Source organism: Oreochromis niloticus, linkage group LG11 (assembly GCF_001858045.2).
Source record: "Oreochromis niloticus isolate F11D_XX linkage group LG11, O_niloticus_UMD_NMBU, whole genome shotgun sequence".
Taxonomy (NCBI): domain Eukaryota; kingdom Metazoa; phylum Chordata; class Actinopteri; order Cichliformes; family Cichlidae; genus Oreochromis; species Oreochromis niloticus.
In genome coordinates, this window is record NC_031976.2 from 4,148,806 (window position 1) to 4,168,118 (window position 19,313).

Consider the following 19,313-nt stretch of genomic DNA (forward strand, 5'->3'; position numbering starts at 1 on the left):
CAAACTCCTTTGAAGTAAAAAGTATGGTGCAATAAAGGTACTTTAAAAGTACATTTTTTTCAAAAACTTACTCAAGTAAATGTAATGGAGTAAATGTAACTCGTTACTACCCACCTCTGGCTGGGGCCAGCATATACTCAGCTTTATCATCACAACTGTTGTTGGATTTCTTAGTGTTAGCATGCTGTCTGTGTGCAGGTGCTTGCGAAGAGCCAAAGTTGTGCAAACAGTATGATGAAGTTGTTTCTGTCCTGTAACAGTCTCCAATTTACCATCGCGCTCTCTTCGTTTCGTGCAATAAAAATTAAGGTTATGTTCATATCTACGCTGTAAACTGCGCCACTATATTCCTCCTCCAACACAAGAACTGAAATCACAGCTGATCGTAGCGAGCGTGCAAGAACCGTTAAGGGTATTAATAGGTAGGCAGACTAAAGTTTCCAAGGAATTGGACTACTGGGAATGTTTATGATTCCCATCCCTAGTACAGGGTCTGAAATGTACTTTGGATGATGTTTTTATTTTTGTGCAAAGCTAACTGAACCTATATTATATTAACATAATAATAAAATAATATCAGTCGATCGGATACAAACTATAGTCTAATTATAATTATTCAAATTATACTCAGAATGAATCTGAAGGAAAAAAATAAATAATGTAATGGCTCAGTGTGGGGAAAATAATCATAACTCACAATAATTTCTATTGAGACCTCCAGTCGATTTTCTTAGTGTGCAGGCTGTGATCAGCTGACCCGCTGCTCTTGGAGGTACACAACTGAATTCAACCAAATGTCAGCAGATGTTTCATGAATTGTCATTTTTTCATCCTCTACACTGACAGTACACTGTTTATGCTGTCTTTATATTAGACACTATACAGTTGGTATGAAGGTGAAAGCAGCCAATTCCAGCAAACACCAGTATGTGGGCTCCACATGGGCTATGGGGGTTCCAAGTGGGGATGGGCTTACAATGGGCATCCAATCTGGGACCCACCTGGGTTAGCCAAGTAGGACCCACCTGAGCCAGCCCAGATGGGCTATGTTCTATGGGCACCATATGGGTAACATATGGGAAGTATGAACAGGCAACTGAGTTTAACGACCTCAGTTAAGTATAATTATTAGTCATGTGTAAGTATGAACATGAATTAAGATGAAATAACTGATAATAAATTATGCCAGAGGCAGCATATGTATACTTAATTAATAAAAAATATACATATAAAATATATTAATGTAAGTGAAACACAAAGAACAGATGTGACTTAAAATTGTAGGACGCTTGAGAAAATAAAATAAATGGTTTTACATTTCAGTGAAAAAATTTTTTCACTCCATGTAGGAGTGCTTTTTGAAATCTCGCATTATTTCAAGAAATATCACGAGGTTTTCTCAAACCCGTCCCCCCATTCTGGAACATTCTTCATTTCACGCCCTTGGACAAAGCTGACAGTTAAGCTGGCAGTGCATCTTTGAGCTACGTACTTATTTTCTGCACTAAAGGTAAGAACTTTTTGACTTAATTTGAATCCCTAAGTATAAATGAAATGTTTACAAAGTTATGATGCTGCAAAGTAATGTATGTCACAAGTCCTGGTGAACTTTTTCCTAGCACTCAAGCAAGGCTAAGCTAGTTGAAATTTTTACCCTAATGTTGGATTTAGCCAATTTTCACAGTTTGAAAGCATTGTCTGGTGTCCTGTATACTGCTTAACTAGCACCAAAATTAATGACTACGTGTACTTAACATTAAGTTGTACTTAAACATTATCTTGGTTTTTCTCTAAGATTAGTATTAATAAAGGACTATATTAGACCAATTTTACTAAGTTCTAATTTTTTTTAAGAGGAATATGGGAGGGTATTTTCACTATCAGAGCAACCAAAATTGCTTCAGTCTGGTCTTTATTAGCTTCATTCCTCACGGCTCAATGAGGGTAGGCCATGGCCATGAGCAAGTAGTCCCCAGCTTTTGCCCCTGTGTCAGGAGCGTGCACAGCAGTCAGAGAGGCAGATCAGTGAGCACTCCATTTCTATAGAAGACATCATCATCATTTTTCTTGTCATTGTTGTTATTTTTCCAGAAAAAGCAAATAAAATGTAGGTGTTCTTGATTTGTTTGGGGTTTTTTTATACACCCTTTAGTATGTAACTTTATATGTGTAGTTGTTTTACTGAGAACTTCATCAGAAATAGTGTACTGACTCTAGAATCTGCCTCTTGCTGTTGTGCAAGCTCTGTACATAAGGGAAACTGATTATTTAAGCAGAACTGATCGGTCTTGTTAGGGCCACAGTGCCAACTCATTTTACTATGATTGCTGTGGCCCTCCTTTTTTTCCCTTTTTGTAATGTATATTTAGCTAGAATCGACACATCTATTTATTTATAAAAAAGAAAAACAATTGCTCTTTGGATGTGGTTCTAAAGATCTGTGATCTTTAAGTGTTTGTCTGATGCCTGATTTGTGCATGCTCACTGTTATTTTAATTTGTTTCATTATGGCTTAAATTTGTTTGAATTTTGTGCCTGCTCCTTTATCAGCCTTCCTGCATGGACAGCTTGTGTGGTTATTGGCCAGGAGGGTTTGCAATTATCTCAAAACTTGAGATGTTTGTTGTTTTGATTATGACTTGGCTGACTATGGCTACTTATAAATTGCATAGTCACACTATTACATTAATATGTTATTAATATCTGTATATTGGTTTGATTTTGCTGGAGTGAGTAGTAGCAAGGGTTATGTGTGGTTTATTTCTTTATTATTTACAGACTTTGACATAAGAAGCAGTGTATATTTCAAAATTCATTTCTATTCAAAATTTGATGCATACCAGAAATATACTAGTAGGAATCTTTTTTTTTTGAGTTTGTAACAATTAGAATTGTTACTTTATAACGCGATGTCAGGGTCTTTATTATAATACAACAGCTTTTAAGCCTGGTGTAAGCATCACAGCAGATGTCTTTATGCCAAAGTAACTGAGGATGAAACACAGAAAAACATGAAGGAGATTTTCCTGGCCTGGCTTTTTATAGCAGATAGCCTTAAAAATATTCTGCAGTTGAACAAAAACTGAAGAAAACCATGAATCAATATATGAACATTACCTGATGCTGCTGAAGTAAAGCAGTGCAAAGTTACAGAGGTTTTATTAGAGAACAAGCTGAGCGTTGTGCAATTTGGCATCATTTGTAAAAGTTTAGATTTCTTCGGTAACAGCAGAATTGAGGCTTTCTTGACAGAGGTCATTTTTGAAAAAAATAACAACAACCGACGACAGTGCTAAGCACAACGGTACACTGATGTATAATAAGCAAGGGAATAATGTGGAAAACAGAGATTTGAGATGGGGAAACTGTTCTTGAAGTACACTAAGAGAGAGAGAGCTGTGCAGGAAGTGTGATTTTTTTTTTTTATCGTGGTGGAAACAAAACAGCAAGAGGGAATTAATGACAGTATTTATCAAATGTAAAGCGTAGTTTGGATCTTCTTTTGCTGCTGGTTCAGTTAAGTTTGGTTGGAGAGTGATGAAACCTGGAGCTTCAGAATCTGTGAGCTGTCTTTCAGAAAGCAATGGAGCAATCTGAGAGGACAAAGAGCTCAGAGGAAAATAGCTCAGAATGTTGTTGAACATTTTAGTCTTGTTTCACAGCAAAATGAGTGAGAGCATCATCAGGACTTAATTTTGTACTCTGATTCTTTTGAAAATAAAACACTTGAGGAAGAGCACTAAGATTGCGATGAACATGCTGAAGATTAGTCTCAGGTTTTGTGCTGAACTATATGCACCTTGTGTGTCTGAGGGTAATGCGCAAGCTTATTTATCTTTGGTTAAAAGGTCCCCGAAAATGCAGACAGTCTATGCAAATTCTGATTTCAGCATTCATGTTTTCTGTGAGGCAGTATTTGCCTTAAAGTTTTGCAAGGAAACCAAGGTCTCTCCTTGAAATTAGCATGTGGAAAGCAACTGAACTGAGACAATTTTTGCTTTACACAAGCCCAGTTGTTCTACTGAATAATATACCAAGCCAAATGTATAGATACTTTATACTGTTATCTGTATCTATAAGAATTCTTCTAAGTCCTGTGTATTGATAACTGTGATTATGCAGAGGATGTTTTGAAGCAGTTTGTGAAAGATTTTGCTTTGATTTATGGTCTTGACTTTGTTGGTTATAATATACATTCTTTAATGCACCTAGCTCAAGATGTACGGAAGTTTGGCCCTTCAGACAGCATTTCCTGCTTCCCATTTGAAACCTTCCTGGGTGGAATTTACTTGTTTTCCAATCTGTGTAGACAAATGCATCTTGTATTACTTGAGGAATTAAAACAGAAAATGGTGCTTTTGCCACTGAAGTCTGGATATGTAGCATTGCCACTGCTGTACTAGTTGGCTTCTTTTTGCTTTCCCCCCAGCATGCTACCATTTGCAGTTGTTGAATTTCTGGATGGTGGAGGTGTATCCATAATTCCTTGCAAGTGGTTTACAGGACCGGCAGAAGATTCTTGTTTCTGGCCACCAGGGAGAGTCAATATCAATAAGGCTGTAAAGGATGGAGTTACTCCAGATGCAAACTGGTCACAGTACAGAGTTCGCATCTTGGGGAAAGCTGGTAAGAAGCATTATTGTTTATTGCTACCAAATATTCTATCATTATAGAAAGAACAAGAAATTTTACTGTAATTTTGCTGACAACATTTTGTTGATGTATGTTAAAAATGTACAGAAAACTATGAAAATGCCAGGGTGAAACTGTGGAGGTCTGAAACAACCTCTGATCTGCAGACTGAGTCGCATTCTGGAAGCAGATTGGGAAAAGGGAAGCGGAAAAGCAGGTAATTATGTTAAAAACACATTAAAAGCAACAATTTATTATTGAGATTATAAGAAACAAAAACAAACTGACAGTATCTTTAGCAGACCCTTGCTGCTCATCAGGTTCAGATATGATGTCAAAATAGCACTTTCTAGCTTGTTGACTTTTAAAAATCTGTTTTAGACTTTTTTTGATGCCGGACTATACATTAATGTTTTTAGTTTGTAGGACTAACCATTACCTAAATTATGTGTTTGGATTATTATTTATTTGTGTGTGTGTGTGTGTGTGTGTGTGTTTGTTGTTTTTTGTTTTGTTGTTGTTTTTTTTAAGGCCAGTGATCCTGTCGAGCTCCGATGAGGATTGGGACAACACTGCGGAACAGCCAGAGACCTCACCACCATCATCAATGGAGAATAGACATTCAAGTGAAACTCCCCTCCTGAACATCACTCATCCATTTGTTCAGCCGCCACAACCCTCAACTCCTTCACCTGTGGTTTCACAACCAGTTCCAAGACAACTTCTACAAGCCACCAATACCAGCATGTTTGTGCGTGTTCTAACCCTCCTGGAAGACATTAAGGACACTCAGATGGTCCACAGTCTCTCCTCAAACAGCATGATGGATCAGTTGCTGCAGTATTACCTGAGGGTGCTGTATTTCCCCTCCGGACAGTAGCAGATGTGGAAGCGCTGGAGCAAAAACTGGCAGACCCTGTCTTCCTAAAATAAGTGGTAAATAATAATGATGTAATAACAATATTCAACGATTAATGCCTCAATCAGCCTGTGTGCCATGCCAAACCCAAAACTTAAGAAATTACTTTTAGTGAATCATTTAGCTCTTTGCATTTGCATCAGACAGTGTTTGACTTTGACACCTAACTCTTTCTCAGTCAAATATCATCAATATTATTGAGCCTAATTACTGCATAGCTGTGCTTGCTTTCTTTTAGGTGTGACTGGAGGTACTCCTGTCAGTAAAATTATTGTCCTTGCGTGTCCTAAGGTTGCTGTTGTGGCAGAGATCGGAGGGAGCACTATTGATGAAGCCACAAGAAGAATGATGGCTTTCATTATGGACAATGCTCTTTCCAGGCAATATAACGTCGTTGGGTGCCATGGAAAGTGGGAATTTCAAGGGCTTAAAGTTTTTGAAGTGCTATATGGTAAGTTCATTACTTGTAAGATATTTTGTTGATGTTTGAATAACAGATGCTCACTACAACTGTAGTCATTCTTCCAAACAATTTAATCAGTGACTTAACCCTGTGGGGTCCAGGGTATAATTGGCCATTTTTGACTACTTCTGATTTGACCTCTATATTTCACCTGTTAAAAATATTTACCTTACCTTGTTTAGTATCATTCTTTTCAGGACAACCTCACGTCTGAATTTATAGTTATTTTGTTCAGTTTGACATACGTTATTAATACAATTGACCTAAATTCAGGTCTAAATTTTTACTGTAACAACAACAAACACGCCTAATGATTCATTTTCAAATCTTGAAATGGAAATAGAAATTGTAAATTATAAAAACCTTTGCACAAGTATAGCAAACAAGGTTATATGCAGCTATTTATCTAAAAATGTAGCATCTATCTATCTACCTAGAACAATCAGGTGCTCTGCATCAAATAAGACACCACACACATTATTTGTGCCACTCCAAAAAAATTGTTTCTGTTCAGTATAATGCAGGGGAGAACAACAGGGAAAAACCCTGCAGGCCTGATAGCAGGGTTTATCCCACTACACTACACACTACACTACACACTAACTACACGCTGCAAACACGCTAAACGTCAAAAATCTCTAACATCTCAAAACTTGCTCGCTCTCTTTCTTTTGCTCACTTGCCGAAGTCACTCTTAAAACGTCCCCCTCTTCCTAAACAACCAAATGCCACGTTACCATATAATTTTTTGATTGGTCGACATAGTACGCTTTAACACTAATAGGGAACGGGTGTTTTTCTTTTTCTCACTCGCAAGCAGAGTGCTTGCTAGCGCTGTCCATAGAAAACGCTCTTTTTACCGTTTCTCCTCGCAGTAAATACAACAGTTTTATTCAGAAATAAAACATTGCATGTATTTTTTTAATCATAACTCTGGTTTTGATTAAAAAATTTAAAATCTGGTATATAAAAGTCCACGCTTTAAACAAAACTTGAAACGGAGACTCGGGGTCGCTACATCTTGTTGTTGCGCCATCTTAAAGTGGTCATGTAATTTAGATCCGCCGGCGCGTCCATGAGATTTTATTCAGTGTCACAGTATAAATATAAGTATGGGGAAAAAGATAACAATAAAGCTTTGTCTTTAGATTTAGTAGTATAGTCTCACTTTCCTGTGGTCAATATGTGTACTTTATAGGCAGCTTGAAAAAAAATGCCCTTACCAGCCAGATTACCAGAAAAGAGGCAGAAAAGGCAGCATCCAAGTGGTTTATTGGTGCAAGAGATAGAGGAGGAAACCGCACGGCAAGGGCACAGTGTCGTGTGCACGAAAGGTAAACCTTAGTGACTAGGTTTAGATAGACTGTACAAATTGTGGAGATGAAATCAATTACAAATACTTAATTATTCAACTGAGGGAAATTATGTTTTTTGGGGGGGGGGGTTCATCAGCTCATGTTGTTCTGGAGGTTGGTGGCCGCTGGCAGGAATGACCACGTTTCTTTCTGGCTTGCAGCATACTTGAAGAAGTCTCTCACTAAACAGTTTTTTGGTTGCTCATAGAATGTGAATAAGCTCCAGGACCTCCAGAGCCAGCCTGTATTTTTACCAGTGTGTCACCAGTGTGATTGGTGACACACTGGTAAAAAAAAAAAAACTCAAAAAAACTTTTATCTGATGGCCCTATTTTTGATTTACATGAAAATCATTGGCGCCCGCCTGGCACACACCTCAAGAAGTGGAATCTGTTTTCTCCTTGGTAGATGTAGCCATTGTTACATTTTAATATTTTGTTTTGTGTTCATTATGAGGTGATGGTTTCTGCACCATGCAAAAAACTGGTTAACCACTTGCCTGTTCTAAGCTCTGTGTCGATCACTGAGACTGCCCACAACACCAGCGTTATCATTGTAACTATGTAGATGTCTTTTAAACAGTTGTCTTCGATTCAGATGGTATAAGGTAAAATATTTCACATTAATTTGATTTTTGAGTGCCTACTTGGTTAATCCTTTTGTAAATAGCTTTTCCGTTGCCATGAATACTCATGGTCTTCAAAGAGTTCAGTGTAGGAGGTCAAACAACTTGAACAGCACAACCTCCAAAACAGCTCTAGTACTATCGCAAATCTGATTTTGTTTGTGAAAATGTACTGATTTTTTATTTTATTTTATTTCTTTCAGGACCAATGGATTGGTGAATGAGTGAGTAGCTGTTGTACAGGTGATTTAAATTATAGCTTACTTTCATTATCCAAAATCCCATCTGGTCAAACACACTTGGGGCCACCATGGAAACTGAGGACAAAAATAGCTGGGTCCCAGGTTGGTAACCCAAGTGGGCCCCAAGTATCAGACCCGCTTCTATCCATCTGGGCCCCACACTCATTTGTTGGCTGGGGCTGATTTGGGGCCCATCCAGGTCCCATCATTAATCCATCTGGGCAAACACATTTGGGGCCACCATGGAAACTGAGGACAAAATTAGCTGGGTCCCAGGTGGGTAACCCAAGTGGGCCCCAAATATCAGATCTGCTTCTACACATCTGGGCCCCACATATGTGTGTTGACTGGGAATGAATCTAAGCATCATCAGCTAAAATTCATATGAATCTCTGCTAGACTTGTAACCGAACTCTGACCATTAACCACAGCCACTGTGCACCAGTCACATACTGTTCTTTACTTTAAATACATCACAATACAGCAAACTAACCTGTTTATCCTGCACTAACCTGCAGAGGATTTTCATGCAACCTTTAAGTAACACAGTAAGTCTGCTTCAGTTTGTTTTGCATCTTTCACAGTATGAAAAAACACAACATCACATGTACAGATCCAATATCTGATCTGATTTTTTTTTTTTTTTTAAACACGAGGACTTAGATGTTCATGTGTTACTGTTTAGGCTGAAATTGATTTGACATTTGAAAGCCTGCAGTGATGTGAAATAATAACTCCCTCCCTTTAATGCACCAAAGCAAAAATAACAAGCCTGTTTTGAACATGCAAGGAAAAGAAAGTACAGATATTTGTTTCAAAATGTAGGAAGTTACGGTAAAAAGTTGTCAGAAAAAAAACTACGCAAGTACAGTACAGATTCTACTTAAAATTCTACTTAAGTACAGTAACAAAGTATTTGTACTTGGTTAGTTTGTACTTTGTTGCTTGCTTCCCACCTCTGTCATCCACAGTCCACTATGCTCCACCCAGGCTAGTCCACCTTTGCATTTTCAGACCTGGAACCTATAAGACTGGCACTGTTGACAGAAAACTTGCAGTCTGAATGGTGTGAAACATTGGGTAATTATAAAGTAAAAAAGTTGCCATGTCATCAGAGTGCTTAAATTCTGTGACAAATGGAGACAAGTCAGTCTTTGTAAAAGAGCTGGAAAAATATATTTTAGAACTTAACAGCTAGAAACATGGTTGCCCCCCAAAATCTATGCAACCATGTCCTGTTCCCTAGAACCCTTGTCACTTGCAATTACTGAACTGTTTGGATGAATTGGATATGAATTGGATAAACTGCTTATTCACAGGATTTAATCATTTACGTATATCTATTGGCCTTTAATAGCTCACACCACTTAACTCTGTCACTGCAAATTAAACATCTTTCAGGTACATCATATGACCCCTAAACAAAAATTGAAAATAGTTTTAGGTTATGCTGTCAAATGGAATCTCCTGCTGTGGAACTACTAACTTTGAAATACTATGCGCCACCATCAGGATACAGTGTACAGTGGATGGTGTGTAGAGATAAAGAAGATGAGGTGATGGTGACACTGATGACACAAACCATTAAGTTGCCAATGAGGCAGCAGATCTCAGGCTTTTGGGATTCCCTCCCCAGATTCAAATGTTTTTGTTCTACATTTTTCTTCTTCTTGTTTTTGAGTCTCTCTTTTTGAGTCCTCCTCCATCATTTCCATCAGTTGAGGTAGTGTGTATTACCCTAGAAACACATTCTCCGATGTCTGTCCATTGTGGCTTAATGACACAAACAGAGGAGACAAAGTGTTATATGTTATGTTATATGGGTTTTTGTTTCATTTCTTAAAGAATTTTTGTGTTCTGGACAAAATAGACTCTGATCTGTATGATAGCTGTTTTACATATGCAGGAGCACTTCTATAAAAGAATCTATGTAACATCACCTCATTATAATTTTCTAAGAAAATATAGTTGTAAGCTAGTTAAGAATTTCCTTATCTCAGTATAACAGATGATTTTTGTGGTAACAACAGAAACAGCCCAAGAAAACAGAACCTATAAAAACCTATATCTCCTGAGATAACAAGACTTTTAACCCATTATCACAAAAAGGAATCTATCTATAATCACCTTCTCAGTCATTAACTCCTAATCTCAAGGTAATTATTGCTCATATTTAAGATACTGTTATATACAAAATTATCTCATAATCTCAATAATTAATTAAATCATTTTTCTAACAGCTCCTTAATGCTGATTAACTAACAAAAATTCTTAATCTCACCCCAACCGGTCACAGCAGATGGCCGCCCCTCCCTGAGCCTGGTTCTGCCGGAGGTTTCTTCCTGTTAAAAGGGAGTTTTTCCTTCCCACTGTCGCCAAAGTGCTTGCTCATAGGGGGTCATATGATTGTTGGGTTTTTCTCTGTATTTATTATTGTGCGATCTACTGTACAATATAAAGCGCCTTGAGGCGACTTTTGTTGTGATTTGGTGCTATATAAATAAAATTGAATTGAATTGAATTGAATTCCACTCTCTCCATGTAAATAAAGTCTTCTGAAAAGTTAGGTTGGTTTTGAGTCTGCTTTTGGGTCTGCATCTTGCTTGAACATCTGGTTCATAACATCAAGCAGACAACAAAAGTCAGGGTCACCAGCCATTCTGGTACAACAGTTGATCTAAAGTGCCAGTCCACAACATTATGGTATATATAGTAATTTCATGACATGAGGAAGGCTGGAGTTCCCTCAGTGCATGTTCCTTGCATTATTATATGTAAATTCATTTTAATGATTTGTGAATGCTTATCATTCTTAGGGTTACATGGATATACAATGAGAGTGTGTGAATAGGATTAACATAAGTTCATATGTTGAACAAAAACCATGTTTCTTCATCTCGGCTTATCTTCATATCCAGTTTACCAACTGGTCTGTACATTCTGCAGTCAGCCTTTTGAATGTTATTCTTCTCCCGTTTTTCTTATATCCCCGTCTCTCATCTCAATCCTTTGCTGAGTCGGTCATTTTGTAAGCATAAAATCCCTGATAAAGACAGCTGTAAAAAGCCTGACTTGCTTCTGGAGAGAGCTGGAGAAAATATGCTTGCGCTGCTGGTTTGGGATTAAATCTGTTTAGCTCGTCTGAACTTCATCTACTGGCCATTGTATTACAGTGGATTTGATGATGTAAGCACATCATCAAATGCCCTGGCATATCTTTGCCCGTGTAGCCTCATCACTCCTTTGTGGTGAACGCATTTATTTAGATTAAAAAAACTACTCTGTGATCAATTTTTGTGTCTGCCTTTTATTTTAGTTTTTTTCTATTGATTCTGACCTAAGCATTTCCTTCTTTCTTCATTATCTTACATCATTATATCTACCACTGTATCTATTCTGTCACAAGCCTTTAAAAACTTTTACAAGTGTGCCTTTTACAAACTTGTCACTCTGTCATATACTGTGCTTGCCTACTCATTCGTAGCAGTTTTAGCCCTCTTTTTAATATCGACTTTAGTGACACTGAATCTATTCACGTTCACATGGCTCACTTTCACCCAAGGTAACCCAACTTTCTCATCAAATCACAAAGATCCCTCTACTTCAGCTGGACTTCAGAAAAATACTGGTATTTTGGAACAGGATCTGGGCTGCACAGATGCAAAATATCCTTTAGAGTAACAGATGCGGCATGATTTTTGCTTGTGCCTGTATGCTTGTCTAGGTACACATTGATGTGATTGTTTAAGCAAAGACATTTGATTCCCTTGTTTCCTGTCCTTTCATTCCTCTGTCACAACAGCTCTTTTGAAGCTCCCAAATCTGCGTAGATGAATTGTTTTCACAGAAAAGCAAAGCTTTTTATCGAAAGACACTAGCAATGAATACAGCAGACATTTCTCCCAAAGCCTTTTTAACTAGATATGGCCTTTATTTACCTCTGCTCTGTGAATGAGCCGATCCTTCCATTTGTTTTTTTGCTCAACATTCCTCTTATTTATTGATCAAATCATTAACTATACTGTTATCTAAGACCTAAGGTGTAGGAAAGGGTAAAGGTGAGCAACATGATCTGTCCACTGACAATGAAATGTCTGCAAAACATTTCATGCCAATGCATACAAAATGCTCTGAAATATTTCATTTTGGACTTTGGTGACTGGCCAAACAACAAACACTGACTTCTTATCATGCCATACATGTGTAAATATGTCCTTTCATTACTAAAGCACTCTTTAATTACTCATATTCAAAGCTGTTATGTATCCAGAGCTAAACACTGGATCCATGACACATTGTTTTTTGACATATCAACTAGAGATGACCGATCCGATATTACTTATCGGTATCGGTCCGATACTGACCTGAATTACTGGATCGGATATCGGAGAGAAATAAAAAATGTAATCGGATCCATTAAATATCACGAATATGAATATGAACTTGTACAAAATGCAGCAAGATATTAAAAAAACTGTTTTATTGATTAAAAAATACACTATATCGGATTCATATCGGTATCTGCAGATATCCAAATTTATGATATCAGTATCCTGTATCGGACATAAAAAAGTGGTATCGTGCCATCTCTAATATCAACTGGGGCATAATTTGGACAGTTCAATCAGTTCAATTATAATTATCGTTATGTGCAAATATGAAAGCAAAGGCAATCCAGTAAAGCACTAAACCCTTTGACTGAATGAAAAAGTTTGGTTCTGTTCTGAAGCGTTTCTGTGTAGTTACATTTTCAGCATCATGTATTCACATGAGTTTTCATTCTGATGGTCACAATTAGATGGGACAAGCTTCGTCTTCTGTTTATGATGTGGTTGTCTTAAAATTTAAAATAATTTCCCTCATTCTACACAAATCCTTATGGTCCATTAAGGAAATGCCAGCTGCACCTTAGAGCTGCAGTTTAACATTTTGACAATCGTTGATTACACAGCACTAAGGAAAAAATGTCATCATAGTAGATTTCTTTATGCTTCTTATGGCATATGGCAGTGATCTGTTAGACAGGAGCATGTTATCACAATATTTTACTTAAGTGATTAGAACACACCATCAGGACTTGTATTGTGCAGGTTTGAATCATAGTTACCAATTTGTTCATGCAAAATAAAAATCTTATTTCCTTGAAAAATAGCCAATGAGTTCCACAGTGTTCAAAACATATCAGTTTATACTATAAATAAGGATAACAGGATGGAAATGTTATCACATTGTGAATTACTCCTAAACATGAAAAAAAAAGCTTGATTAAATTACGGCATTTATTCTAGATCTTGTAGATTCCCCTCCAAAACAAAACAAACAAAAAAAAACTTAGAGTGAGGGGACCTATTTAGAAGGATTTGCATAACAAGGACGTAATGAGTAACAAGGGGACAGACATCTCAGGGAACTTATTTCAAAGGCTATAAGCAATAGAATATGTATAAATAGAAATAAAATAACATTGTGTAAAATATTAAAATATGTATAATAGCTTTCTTCTATGAAAAAGTTTTTCCTTCTCAGTGTTGCTATGGACTCGCTCATAAGGGTCGTCTAATTGTTGGGGTTTTCTCTAACAATGAGATGATTGTAAGGTAAAAACCCTACAACAGTCATTCCACGACAACTGTAGCCTCACTTGTGAATATTGAGGTATCTAAAGGTATCCAGAGTATCTGTATCTGTAAATATCTGAAGGTAGACAGAGACTTACCTACAGTAAGCATACATTTGCACACAACTGCAAAAATGTGCATACTTCCTGTCATTGCTGCAGTTTTGAAGAAAACCTTCTTTTACTAGTGTTGTACTGAAGTGTACAGGTTACATTCTTTTTTTAGTTTTCTCTGACTGTAAAAGGCGATTTCTTTTACTGCAGCAATTGTGGTCTTCTTTGCAGTGTTCACGTTTACTAAGGCACTACCCAAAAGGCGCCACAAGAGGGCACTCCAACACAACAGATGACCTATGTACACTGATGCACTTAGTAACAGTCAGCCTCCTTGAATTGGCAGAAATACTGTGATTTAGTAGTAATACTATAACATAACAGATATACTGTGATGTTGCAGACATAGTATGTTTTTGCACTACTCATTTGTAGTGAAAAAAATTATCAATATAAATTACAGGTCTGTGATAGTGTATAAATTTGTAGTGAAAAAAAAATGTTGACCAAGGTGGGATTGAACCCACGACCTTTGAGCTGCAGAGCCGTGTCATTACTGGTTGCGCCACCTGGAAAGGGGGCAGGCAGCTGAAAAACAACAGCAATCAGAAATAGATCGCGGTGAGAGGTGAAACGCACCGTTTTTTGGAGTTACAAAACGTCGTGTAACTCAAAATCTAGGAGGGCTAGCAGCATAATTCTTGTACTGGGTGAATCAGCGGATTTTGGTGTATTTTGACTGCGATTTTCATAGCTCTTTGTACCTCCGTCGCGGAGATATGACGAGAGAAGAAACGGCTTCATTTTCGGAGTTTGAAAACTGAGAGGAGGACAGATTTCCACCCCTCAAACAAACGTAATTCATTGCTCAACGGTAAGATAATTGTAAAAACTGCTTCCACTGTGAGTGTCAGCAGTGTCTGAAGATATATTGGCACAAGCCTCATGTCCTAACTTTGCTTTGTTTAAGAGATATGACGATTTGAAAATGCCTCTTATTATTAGAGAGTCCCAGCGCTGATTTTGAACAGACTCTCCATTGACTTTGTATGGAGAGTTTTAAGACCTTGTGTTGGTCTGAGGCGATTTGATAAAAATCTGTAACTTCCACAACAGTGATGGTGACATTTTCTGAAAGCCAGCAAAAATACCTACGTTTTGATGTATAATTTGTGGGGGTTGAGTGGAAATTGAGCGAGTAGCAAGAAGTTGTTTAGACATGAAGAGAAAATTCAGAACGGACCAGCACTCACTCTGACTTAATTGCATAGCAACCATAGCAACGCATGTATTTTCTGAAAAATCACAATTTTGCAACTGAAAACTTAAAGAGGGATAAGATTAAAACGGTAGAAGATCTGAAAAAGCTGAATCAGACAGGAATAGCCCAATACTTTGAGAACATTTTAAAGTTTGAATGGAGTTTCTAGGTGAAAGCATGAGGAAGTAGTTAAGTTTCAAAAACAAGCAAGTTTTAGCAGAATTGTGGAAGTTTCCCATTCATTTCAATGGGACAAATTAAAGGAAAAAAGTGTAATATTTTAAAAAGTATAATAGTAATAAACACCAAAAGATATAGCAAACATTAGCAGAAATAGCAGAACAGTATAGAGTTTGAACTGAGAAAATCGGCTGAAAACTGAGGGAGTAGTTAAACGGCAAAAAACGTATGGAAGCAACTTGAAGAATAACTAGAAAAAGTTTGCATTTCCTGCGAAAATGCTGTGTGGATGCCAGAACGATGAAGCTCTCTGCTGAAAATGACTGAAAAAGATGAAAAGCTGCAAAAATTGTATGGCAGTAAAGAAACAGAAAGATTATGCTGAAAACAAGTGAAGATGCAGAATCTTTTGCTGAAAAGACGTGAAAATGCAAAATTCTGCTTAAAAGGGGTACAGAAGTTCAAATTTGTACTGAAAAGAGGTGAAAAGGTTCATTCTGAAATGAGCAGAACATACTGAGATTTATACTGATAAGAGGTGAAAGGCTGAAAATTCTGCTTAAAATAGGTGAATCAGCAGAATTTCTACTGAAGAGAGGTAAAGAAGTAGAACGTTGTACTATGCCTTAGTAGTAATACTATAACAAAACAGATATATTGTGATTCTGCAGACATAGTATGTTTTTGCACAAATACTACGATTTTCCTCAAATACTATGAAATTGCAGTAATACTATGATTTTGAAGGAATACTATGATGTGGTAGAAATACTATGCCTTAGTAGTAATACTATAACATAACAGTTATACTGATTTTGCAGACACAGTATGTTTTGGCACAATTACTACGATTTTGCTCAAATACTATGAAACTGCAGTAATACTATCATGTTGAAGGAATACTATGATTTGGTTGAAATACTATGCCTTAGTAGTAATACTATAACATAACAGTTATACTGATTTTGCAGACACAGTATGTTTTTGCACAAATACTACGATTTTGCTTAAATACTATGAAACTACAGTAACACTATCATGTTGAAGGAATACTATGATTTGGTAGAAATCCTATGCCTTAGTAGTAATACTATAATATAACAGATATACTGTGATTTTGCAGACATAGTATGTTTTTGCACAAATACTACGACTTTGCTCAAATACTATGAAATTGCAGTAATACTATGATTTTGAAGGAATACTATGATGTGGTAGAAATACTATGCCTTAGTAGTAATAGTATAACATAACAGTTATACTGATTTTGCAGACACAGTATGTTTTTGCACAAATACTACGATTTTCCTCAAATACTATGAAACTGCAGTAATACTATCATGTTGAAGGAATACTATGATTTGGTAGAAATACTATGCCTTAGTAGTAATACTATAATATAACAGATATACTGTGATTTTGCAGACATAGTATGTTTTTGCACAAATACTACGACTTTGCTCAAATACTATGAAATTGCAGTAATACTATGATTTTGAAGGAATACTATGATGTGGTAGAAATACTATGCCTTAGTAGTAATACTATAACATAACAGTTATACTGATTTTGCAGACACAGTATGTTTTTGCACAAATACTACGATTTTGCTCAAATACTATGAAACTACAGTAACACTATCATGTTGAAGGAATACTATGATTTGGTAGAAATACTATGCCTTAGTAGTAATACTATAATATAACAGATATACTGTGATTTTGCAGACATAGTATGTTTTTGCACAAATACTACGATTTGCTCAAATACTATGAAATTGCAGTAATACTATGATTTTGAAGGAATACTATGATGTGGTAGAAATACTATGCCTTAGTAGTAATACTATAACATAACAGATATACTGTGATTCTGCAGACATAGTATGTTTTTGCACAAATACTGCGACTTCTGCCATGGAGCGTTAACAAGAATCTGAGGTCCATATTAGAAAAGCTCAGAAAATCATAAAACTTTGCAGAATTGTAATAAATTAGCAATATAAATTACAGGTCTGTGTATAAATTTGTAGTGAAAAAAAAAAAGTTGAACAAAGTGAGATTTAACCCACGACCTTTGACCTGCAGACCCGCGTCATTACCAATTACGCCACTGGAACGGGGGCTGGCGGCTGGAAAAAAGATTGATGAGCAGTCAGAAATAGATGGCGGTGAGAGGCTTAAATCGCCGTTTTTGTAGTTACAAAACGTCGTGTAACTCAAAAACTAGGTGGGATAGAAGCACAAGTCTTGTACTGGGCGAATCAGCCGACTTTGGTGAACTTTGACTGCGATTTTCATTGCTCTTTGTACCTCCGTCGCGGAGATATGACGAGAGAAGAAATTTTCATTTTCAGAGTTTGAAAACTGAGAGGAGGACAGATTTCCAACCCTCAAACAAACATAATTTATGTCTCAACAGTAAGATGACAGTAAAAACTGCTCACACCGTGAGTGTCAGCAGTGCCCGAAGATAAATTGGCAGCATGCAGATGAATCTTGCAAAGAAGCTCTGAGTGAGATGTTGAGCTTGTATTTCCACCCCAAGCTGGTAGGGGGTGCTCTTTATTAAACACTTGCTTGTGCTACAATGTGCTTCAAGGGTCAATAAAAGCATAACAGAACTCACTTATGGTACTGCATTCTTCCTATAAAACAATAACTGTCAGTGACTTTGTACCGTAGTATAAACACAGCATTCAAGACAACAGTTAAAAGTAACGTAACCATAAACAATGAAACAAGAACATCTAAACAGTAGCACATGTCCCAAGGCATGATGGGAGAGAACTAGCTGTTCCCCCAACACGCCACATTATTTATGAATTATGATTTGGCAGAAACACTGGGACTTGGTATAAGTAGTATGATTTACATGAAATATTTTGACTTAGCAGAAATTCTATAATCTAGCAAAAAGCACTTCAGCATAGCAGAAATTCTATGATTGAGCAGAATTACTAGGATTTAGCACAAACACTATGATTTGGCTCAAAAACCTTTATTTTGCAGTTATATTGTGATTTGGCAGAAATACTATGCTTTGGAACAAATACCAAGATTTGGCAGAAATACTATGAGAAGTAATAATATAACATAGCAGAAATACTGTTATTTTGTGGAAATACTATGCTTTGGCATAAATACCATGATTTGGCCAAAATACTATGATTTAGCAGAAATACTATGATTGAGCAGAAGTACTAAGATGTAGTAGAAGTACTTTGATTTAAAAGAAATACTATTATGGAGGAGTAATACTTTAAGATGGGAGAAATATTGATACAGACACACAAACATACACATACACAGAGCCTAAAGGGAACAGTGGCTGTTAAGAGTCTGGGCTTGGTATATCTAGGTCAGTTAAATTAGCTGCACCTGCTGTAATCAGCCCTTAAACACACAGACACAGAGAGAGGTATAAGTTTTCTGCAGTGTATTTCTCACATTCAGGATTCCCCTCGAACAAATGGCCAAAATTTCCTAACCGTAGGGGCTAGAACGCTCATTCTGACACCGTTTTGTTCAGAAGACATGGGGGAATCTGCAGGTCTTCATAAATCAGAGATAAAATATAAATTATTAAAGATATATGACTTGTAATACACTGTAACTGAGCAGAGGCAAAGCAAAACTGCCTTGACTTGCCCTCAAACAATGTTTTGTAACTCTAAATCCATATGGAGCATCAAAATCATTCTTTCACCGTAAGAAACAGCAGGCTTTGGTGAACAATCATGGGAATTTTCAGGTCTCTGTGGAAATCCATCAAAAAGATATGATGAGAGAAAAAAGTGCCTCATTTCCAGAGTTTGAAATCTGAAGAAATCTGAGCGAGGGACAAATTTCCTATCCTCAAACAAGTGTAATTCATGGCCAAACGGTAATAGGTGAGGAAAAAATTATTGAACTGTGAGCATCAGGGATATCTGAAGATATATTGGCACAAGCCTCATGTCTCAA

The 19,313-nt window shown here is 36.8% G+C and overlaps 1 long non-coding RNA gene and 1 pseudogene across 1 annotated transcript; one reads left to right on the forward strand and one right to left on the reverse strand.

Moving 5' to 3' along the window:
• Positions 1–19,313, reverse strand: part of LOC109200110 (piggyBac transposable element-derived protein 4-like) — a 188,799-nt pseudogene that overhangs the window by 109,194 nt on the left and 60,292 nt on the right.
• On the forward strand, positions 1,437–10,480 carry LOC102078045 (uncharacterized). The gene is made up of 7 exons (XR_002060308.2): positions 1,437–1,510; positions 4,430–4,626; positions 4,741–4,849; positions 5,164–5,568; positions 5,843–6,002; positions 7,213–7,348; positions 8,198–10,480. It is a non-coding gene; the product is annotated as an uncharacterized LOC102078045 (long non-coding RNA).